The sequence below is a fragment of the Amblyomma americanum genome, chromosome 1 (genome assembly GCF_052857255.1).
Source record: "Amblyomma americanum isolate KBUSLIRL-KWMA chromosome 1, ASM5285725v1, whole genome shotgun sequence".
Classification (NCBI taxonomy): domain Eukaryota; kingdom Metazoa; phylum Arthropoda; class Arachnida; order Ixodida; family Ixodidae; genus Amblyomma; species Amblyomma americanum.
Genome location: NC_135497.1, coordinates 69,414,593 through 69,423,906, shown reverse-complemented (window position 1 = coordinate 69,423,906; position 9,314 = coordinate 69,414,593). Strand labels below are relative to the sequence as shown.

General features: G+C 50.1%; 1 pseudogene; it reads left to right on the top strand.

Moving 5' to 3' along the window:
* The first annotated feature begins 7,787 nt into the window (after positions 1-7,787).
* LOC144133274 (uncharacterized) lies at positions 7,788-8,829 on the top strand (annotated as a pseudogene).
* Positions 8,830-9,314: the final 485 nt, after the last annotated feature.

Here is a 9,314-nt window from a genome sequence, read left to right as displayed (position 1 = left end):
CCCACAGAGCATGCGATGCTTTTGAGGAAGCATGGTTAGGTTAAGCGACGGCGGGTCGTTTCCCCCTTCCGCCGTGAGCAGCCGCTGCAAATTAAATATCACAACCTCGGTGCGCGGAGAGTCGCGGTGGGTCAGGACAAGGTCGGCGCGTCCCGCCCATCGGAAGCTGGCCGGGGCTTTGGGGTCAACAGATTGTGATTCCTTGAACGGCGTGGTTGCACGGTGCAGCAGCCGACGTCGAGGTCTCCCACGGTTGCGAGGGCCAGGCTATTCATTTATTTTCTTGCCACAAAATAAAGGATGGTTGCTCAAGGGTGCTCGCGTTTAAAGTTGGCGGCTTGAAACTAAAGCCGGCGAACGACGCTGCAACGGCTTCCACTGGATCCAACGGGTCCGCTGGATCGGGCTCTCTCGCCCACTTACATGTACCTTAAGATGTGTACTGTGAATGGATTAAATTAGCCGAGAGCTCGAAAAGAACAGCTCCGTCGATTTGCCGAAACTATTGAATTACGTCACAACGCGCACCTCGCCGCGGAGCCGAATCGGTCTGGCCGGGCCGGTGGCAGCTGGGGCACTCGGCGCGAAATAGAGACATGCTCCAAGTCTCAGCCAGTGCGGTCAGAGTGCGACGAAGCCGCCGAACGCGTCGGTGGTCAAGCGCAGTTAGAGTATAGAGGGTCTCGCTTTGGCCGACGTGACGTCGCCGTGCAGCGCGCGCGTGCGCTTTACGCCGAAGTATAAACGCGCCTTAACAGAGCTTGTGCTTAACCGCCAACCCACTTATTCGGTGGCGGCATCTATGGCAGCCACTGAGCAACCCACCCACTCGCTGAATTTAGACAAATCCTGTGCCGAGCCTCGGAATCCAACCAGGGCCGTTGGCGTTTGAGGCGAAGACGCTACCACTCCGCCACGACGGCTCACGGTATAACTATCAATAAAGGCGCATCTAGTGAATGTACTCTTCCGATGCAGAAGTCTCCACGCTTTCGCTACGTATATCCTGGCCTAACAGAGCTAAACGTCAGAAATTTTTCTTAACTGCCTTGTACCTTGTCCTCCGTCCCTAATAAACGATTTCCGTTAAGTATATTGAAGTTGACTGGCACAGCCGGGAATGTTTCGCCGGGCGAGCGTGCGAAGACACAAGTGCTCTTTATACGAACTGCTTTGTACGATCACTGACCATCGTGCCATCATAGTTTTTCATCGAACGTGGCAATCATCTGACCAGCTTGAACAGGCTCCTTCAAAGGTTAGCTAGCCCTTGAAGAGGCACTTGGAATTCCTCTGCTGTTCGGCGCTTGTAAATCGAGGCGCGTCAGAAAAAAAACCACGGTGCACGCAAAGCTTATAGACGCGAAGCGCCATAAAAAATCGAAACTCTACTGGGCGCCTTTGGCGCCGCCAAGCATCGGTTTTCTTTGCTTCCAACATTCAGGTTGTATTTTATCTGCCTTCCTTGTGTGACAAAACTGTACTATCGGTTTTAAAACAAAACTTACTTCAATATTGAACAGCGCAACCTTCCTTTCTCAGCCTCGGAGATTCGCGAGGCCATGTAGGAATGAAGTTTTATCCAAGGTGGCGTCTCTTGTCCCATGACGTCACCAGCTTGCATTTGCGGCATTGGCCTGTGGCGGCGATAATTGTATTTTGGTTCTTGCTATTTTCTAAATAACAAGAGCTTTGTTTTCAGCAACAGCGGCATTTTTGTGATCAGGAGCTGGTATTCTATCGATAAAAGCCAACTTCAATTTCTCCTCAGTGTCTCTTTAATGCGTAATCGATAGATTGAGGTTTGTGGTGCTCCACGTGTGGGCTGGACAGCTTGTTCCCAAGGGCCCGGCTGGTGTAGCCTTGGGCTATAGCAGCAACGCACAATTCCATGGAGAGAGGCGTGCCCAGGGGTCCAGACGATTCGCACAAGCGCTGCTGTCGGTCTGTGTGTTTGTCAGGTTGTTCTGGGTGAGAATTATTTCCGTAGTGTTAGTTATCACTGCCTGTAGGAAACTTCGACAGGTTGCTTCCATGTCTATGTCTGTTGGGGTGGTGGGGTAGTCTGTGCGAGAGGCATCCGCAATGCTAACGCTACAGTGTGTCTTTCAAGGCGTGAGATGTTGATCGGAGCGAGACTGCCAGCTAGTGGGTGCCTTTTTGGTTGGTGAACACAGCAATTCCCGGTGCTTCGGCATAGAAGAGCGAGGCATCATCGCATTTCTAAATATCCTGACCAGTGACTAAGCCCTGGTGGTGAGTGATCCCTAGTGCCGTTCGGGCCGCATGTTTCTCAGGATCGAAGGCACGAAGATGAGCGATCAGATCCGTTAGGAAAGTAGAGATTTGGGTGTTGGGGGGGGGGGGGGGGGCTCGCGAGAGTGTAGTCTAAGTTGTGTTACCGATATGCCTTGTTTCGTGGGGCAGGCCGGTAGGAACAGGGCGTAAGCAAGGATGAGGGCCTGGAGCCGTTTTGTATAGGATATTAGGAGGGCGTTATTTTTCTTGATCTCGGTTTCCATTAAATTCTGATAAGATACGGGAGAGGATTCGACTGTGGAGCAAAGCTTTCGTGAAGCGGATGCAGTCCGCTTCGTGTAGTCCCCAACGCCTGCTTGTGATGCTTCTCGTCATCAGCGTGACTGCCTTAATTTGTTGCATCAGGAGAAAGAATTTGTGTGCTTCGCTTTGCCGTCCACTTGCAAGTGAATGCCAATGATGCACAGGCGTAGTACCTGCATGTCCCCTTGTAGGTGCAGGTTTATGGTCTGACGGAGAGGTCACGGACGCGTTGCAGAAAGCTGTCAACAGGGTGCAGGAATGTTCCAAAGTAGGAGGAGTAACCTGCGCTGTGCCTTCGAGATCCCGGGATCCAGGCGAGCCAGGCCATGACGAACTTCAAATGGACGCCCTCGTAATGGGGCTGTCAAACATTTTGCTGTCCCCGGGTGATAGCCAGTCTACGAGCTCTATCAGAATTTTGCGATCAGCGGACACGCTTTTAGAGCGATAGCTCTACTCGACCCATCAACCACGCTCAACACCACGGGACCTCTCCGCTGTCTGAATTTGACCTTCAGCCAAGCCAAGGTCAAAATATGCCAAGAGCCAAGGTAGAAGAAAGGAACAGAAAAATAATCGCATCCACGAGTGGGAATCAAGCGCCCGGCGGCACAAACTAATAATCAGCTTTACAGGACGGTGCGCGAAACCACTAGGCTGTCGCCACTATTTTTTCTTTATTGCCTGTTCGACCGTTTACAATGAGTCACAAACGGATTATGTTCTCCCCTGCACTCTGAAGCATCGGGAGCGGACATGCGTTTCTCTCACAGCAGAAAAACAGAACCGTTTCCAGGAACACATCTGCCCCCTCACACTGATAACTTCATCTCCAAAACATAGCACCTTGTACACTTCACGCAGCATAAATACGTTTTCTTTGAAGTGATCGCGGACAGACTGCGCATCTTCATCGCAGTGCCGCACAGTCACCCTGCTTCGCCAAATACTGCGCAGTCCAAGAAGGACGAATACATCGTATTTATAAAGATCCGGCTCAACGTCGAGGAACCGTACCCCATACGGTGTCAATGGTAAGTCTTTCTGTATTGTCCGCTTGAGCACGACAAAAAAGAGCAGCGCATCCCAGCAATCAATAGAGACGTGTTCTATTGACTCTGGTTTTTGACACAAGCAGTCAGCACACCATAGTAACAACAATCCCTTTTCCATACATGTCTTAACCTACAACGTACCAGTGTGCAGCCTGACGAAAAATGTCCTCACACCCACTGGCATCAACATTTTCCTTGCTCTTAACATTTCCTCCTTGGCCTCCACTACACAGAGATCGGTACATTGGCTCGGAGAGGACACAGTAAAGCAAATCTTTGAGCAATTGCTTACGCGTGACATCTAAAAGGTATTCCAAACTGAAGCAAGTATTTAGAAACCGGAAAGCAAAGATCATTTTCAAAAATTGACTTGCACTGTATCACATCCCGTCGACAATGGAAATAACAATTCGGCAAAGCCCAAGAAAGACTCACTTGAATAAAAGTCCTCAAGTAAGGGTCGCGTTGATCCCGAGGAAACATAAACCTTCACACCACTTGCCACAGGTACAAATGTGGCAACAAACGACCACCGTTTTTTCAAACGTACAAATAGATTATCACGCTTAGTTCTTTCCCATGAAGACTTCCAAACAAAACCGGTGAAGAGAAGATGAAACTCTTGAATGCTAAGTCGAGAGCACGAAAGGACCTGCAACAAATACCATACTTTTTAAACCAGGTATACATTACTTATGTTTACAGGTCCCCTCGCGACCATTTTTGTGTTCAACTGTGACGGAGCAGATGGAAGTTGATGAAGACGACGGTCTGCAATGCACAGCGCTAGAGTGTGGTGCAGTTTAACACGAGGCGTGTTTGTCCGTGACTATAGCCTAAAAGTTTATAACTAATGTTGATTATAATCATTTAGGCTATCGCCGCAGCCGAAAACGCCTCGTGTAAAACTAGACCACACCCCTGCACTGTGTCGTCTTCATCAACTTCCATCTGATCCGTGCAGCGGCACTTCCCGCTCATCGTCGTGTTATAGGTAGCACAAATACGTGCCTTCGCACTGTTTCGAATGCAGTAAACAATCTCCGTAGTTTCCAGATGTTCAAGATTTGTCCGGACCACCCCGGAAATTTGACCTTGGCCGATTTGGACCTTAACCGATGACCAACCGCAACAGAGCATGCCCGACACGATGGCGACCTCCAAATTTGGCCCTGGCCTTTATCAAGATGCTATCGCTTGACCTTTGAATACAGCCGTGGTTAAAAACTGCCTAACATTTTTATGCATCCCGATGCCGCAAAAAGAAATGCGGACGCCTAGGCAATGCCCAGCCTGACTGGGCTTTAGCACAAGGGTCTCGCCGAGCTCGCCAAGCACAACCTAGCACGACCACACATGCTCCACACACGAATCGAAATTGACAAGCAGCTAGTTCACGGAGCGCCCACGAGGTCTCTGAGGGCACCACCCCGCCTGCTAAATTTAATGGCGGAACTCTAGCGGAACTCTGGTGCAGCTGTATGTGTTGCCAGACCAGCGGCACCGGCCCATGCGTTACGGCGCACATCAACTTGGAGAGCCGCGCAGCAACTTTAGCTGCTTGTCAAGCAAATAGCTCGTGTATTAGCGAAATGAGTTATTCGAGAGAATAGCCCGCAATTTATCATTTACAGCTGTAGCACGGCTGAATCTGCACTCGTCTCCGAGCCCCCGTAATCACGGGATCTGTGACGTCACGTTTGCTTCTTTCTATGTGACTTGGTCAACCGCAATAAACTCGTTATTCGTCCAACTGCCGGCCTGGCTACATAGTGGCGGCGGAACCCAGCCGATATGTCGATGGCGATGGCGTCCGCGCTACTACCGCCCCCGAAGCCTATGGATGCATCACACGACCCTTGTACTAACCTGGAAAACATGGAAAAGTGAGTTTCTGCTATTTTCGACAGCTACTCAATTGGACAAGAAGCCAAAAGACGTTCAAGCAACCACGTTGCTAGTTGCCATAGGCGAAGAGGCTCGGAAGTCGTAGAGTAACTTCAAGTTCGAGCAAGCGGAGGACAGATATGATTGAAGGGTTGGTTAAGGAATTTCAGGAGCATTGCAAGCCCATAACGAACTTAACATTCCAAGAATTTCGTTTCGGTTCAAGGAAACAAAGAAGGCGAGACATTTAAGGAGTGGCTAACAGAAATGCGTGTGTTAGCGAAGAACTGTGGTTTTGGGGACCTTGAAGACCACATGTTGCGTAGCCGAATCATTTTGGGCACTCAGGATAAGAGCCCACAGTAAGGACTGATCGCAGAAAAGCCGACGTGCCAAAACACGGTCGACATTTGACGCGCGCAAGAACAAGGCAAAGTGCACTTTCGTGAAATAAGTGAGGCCGCGGGCGCCAGCGAAGGCACCGTCGTAAACGCGGCAGACAAGAAAATACGTTTCCTACAAATGTGGGGGTCAAATGCAGCGCTGTAACACGTGCCCAGCGAAAGGAAGAACATGTCGGAAGTGCGGAAGGCTGAACTATTTCGCTCGAGCGTGCAAGACGTCCAAGCTTCCGCGCAGCGCCAACAAACAAATGTGAGAGTTACGAGCCGAAGACGACGGATTTTTTCTGCAAACGTTGACTATGGGTGCGATAACCAGCGATCACTGGAGCGCAACGGTCTACATTGAGGGCCATCCCATCATGTGCAAGATAGATACTGGCGCCAATTGCTGTGTCATTTCAAGAAGAGACGTTGCAAAGCTGCCAGAAAGGTCTCAACAAGCCTGAAATATCAAGCTGACCGCATTTTTTGGACACAGAACGGCCGCGCATGCGAATGTTCAATTGATGCTTTCTGCAAATGACAGAACCAAGGAACAAACGTTTTTTATTGTCGAACAAGACGTCCCTGCCACTTTTAGTGGTGCAGCAGCTTAAAGTCTCGCCTTCGTATAGCGTATGCAAAACATACAGCAGGAACTGTACCCGCCAGCGCAACCTTTTGCACACTTCTTCGAGGGACTCGGGCAGCTAAAAGACTTCGAGTACGGCATGAAGCTCAAGCCAGACTCGGTGGGCGTCGTCGTTCCAGCAAGACGAGTTCCGGTGGCTCTTCAGGACAAGGTAGCGGCTCAGCTACAACGTATGGAAGCGTAAGGCGTCATATCAAAGGTAACCGAGCCTACGGAGTGGTCTACCCATATGGTTACAGTTGTTAAGAAGGTCAAGGTTAGAATTTGCCTGGACCCTACCGCGCTTAATAAAGTGCTGCTGCGCGAACATTACGCAATGCCAACCCTAGAAGACGCAGCCTCGCAGCTGTCCGGTACTAAGTACTTTTCAACGCTCGACGCGGCGTCAGGATTTTGGCAAATTAATCTCTCTGAATCAAGCTCTAAACTCTGTACCATGAGCACGCCGTATGGGCGCTATCGGTTCCTCCGAATGCCTTTCGGCATTCCGTCAGCTCCATAAATATTCCAAGCAGCTATGCATCTCTTGCTGGAAGGCTTACCGTGCGTAGCAGTCGTAATGGATGACATATAACTTTGGGGCCGCACGAAGGAGGAGCACGACCACCACCCGTCGCTTTTGTTGGCACGCTGTCTTGAAAACAACCTCAAGGGTAACACCTAGAAATGAACCTTTTTGCAGCCCGAAGTCCGCTACTTAGGGCACATCCTTAGCACAGAAGGCCTCCGCCTGGACCCAGGTCGAGTGAAGGACATACTGGAAATAAAAGCGCCAAAGAACAGTAAGCAATTCAGTCTTTCTAGGCATGATGAATTATGTGCAACGTTTTATTCCTAACATGTCCGTCGTGACTGCCCCACTGAGAACTTTTCTGCGCAAAGACATTGCATTGGTTTGGACCGAGGCTCAGCAATAAGTTATGAAATGTTGCGCCAGAGCTTAGTGAATGCACCAATCTTTACCTTCTTCGATGCAATTAAGCAGCTCACCCTTTCGGTCGACGCGAGCCAAATGGGAGTTGCAGTGCTTATTCAAGACGGCCGCCCCATCGCTTTCTGGTCACGTTCACTAACACAAGCGCAGCAACGCTACGCACAAATTGAGAAACTTTAGCAATTCTGCCTGGCTGCATGAAGTTTCACGATTACATCTTCTGCCAGTAAAGTGTAACTGTTGAAACTGATCACCGCCCCTTGGTACCGATATTCAGCAAGCCACTATTTCAATGCCCACTTCGCCTTCAGCGCATGCGTTTGACTTTGCAGCGATATCCTATTAAGCTGATATACAAGCCAGAGAAAGAGCTGTTTTTGGCTGATGCCTTATCTAGGTTCCCTAGCAAGCAACTCATGCAAGAAGAAACTGAGCAATTTCAAGTAAATGTGCTTGAATACATTTCAGCTTCGCAACAGCGCCTGAAGGAACTTCTTGCGGCCACCAATGAAGATCCTGCTCTCCTCAAGCTTCGAGTTTACGCCGAAACAATCTGGCCAGAAAAGGCGATGTACCGGAAAATGTGCGTCCGTACTGGTCCTACAAAAAAGCTGCACACGATGACGATGAAGCCACGGGCAAGAGACGTCATGTACTGGCCAAATATGTCACCGGAGATAGCAGTTTTGCAAGAATTGCGCTCGCTGCCAAAAATGCCAGCCGCGAAACGCGAAAATGCCTCTTTACTGCCACGACATCCCAAAGCTGCCCAGGGAATTCGTTGGCATGGACCCGTTCTTCCATAAGGGTCATGAATTTGCTGTAACTGTGGACTTTTATTCCTTCTTTTTTGAGATCCGCGAACTCCGTCGGAGCACTGCTAGCGCTCGGACGTCATGGTGCGCTGAGCAATTCTCCACACATGGCTTACCGCTTAAGCTTTGCAGTGATAACGGCCCATTGTTCAGCAGCCGGCTTTTCAAAGATTTCCTGCAGCAGCTAGCCGTTGCCCATATTACGTCAAGTCCATATCATCCCCGCTATAATGGTATGACGAAAAGAGCACTACAAGAGGCCAAAAAGCTTCTAAAGAAATTTTCACGTAACCGAGTTGACTTTCATATGGTGTTGGTCGAATGGCGCAACACCCCCAGAGATGATATTCTAGAGTCACTTGTGCACAGACTCATGGGCCGGCAAACCATGACTTTGCTGCCTGTGCCCACCAGCCACCTAGTACCAGAGGCAGTATCAAGCAAAGCCATTCACAGCAGGCTCTAGGAGATTCGTCAACGCCAGAAGGTCTACTATAACCGCGGAACGAGGCACCTACCACCACTGTCTCCGGGGCAGTGACAACATACGACACCCTCCAGCGAACCTGGTCGCCTGTTCTTCTTTTGAGGCCAGCCAGCACGCCCCATTCAGCGACCCTGAGAGCGGAAGATGGTCGAGAAATCAGACGCACAAGAGAACTTCTGCGGGACTTAACGACCCATCACGAAGACAGTCCAGCAAAGGCTCCCAAAGACTGCCTCACAGAAGACCACCCCTCTCAAGAGCTGCGCCGAAGCACGATGACTCGCCACAAGCCCTGTAGATACCCGCAACCTGAAAGGCATAATTAATTTGTGTCTTAGTAAAGAGGAGATGTTGCACGGCTGAATCTTCAGTAGTCACCGAGCCCCCGTAATCACGGGATCTGTGAAGTCACGTTTGCTTTTTTATATATGTGAGTTGGTCAACCGCATTAAACTCGTTGTTCTCCCAACTGCAGGCCTGGCTACAACAGGATGAGCACGAAGTTCCCCAAGGAATGCGCTGATCACGACGACTGCAGC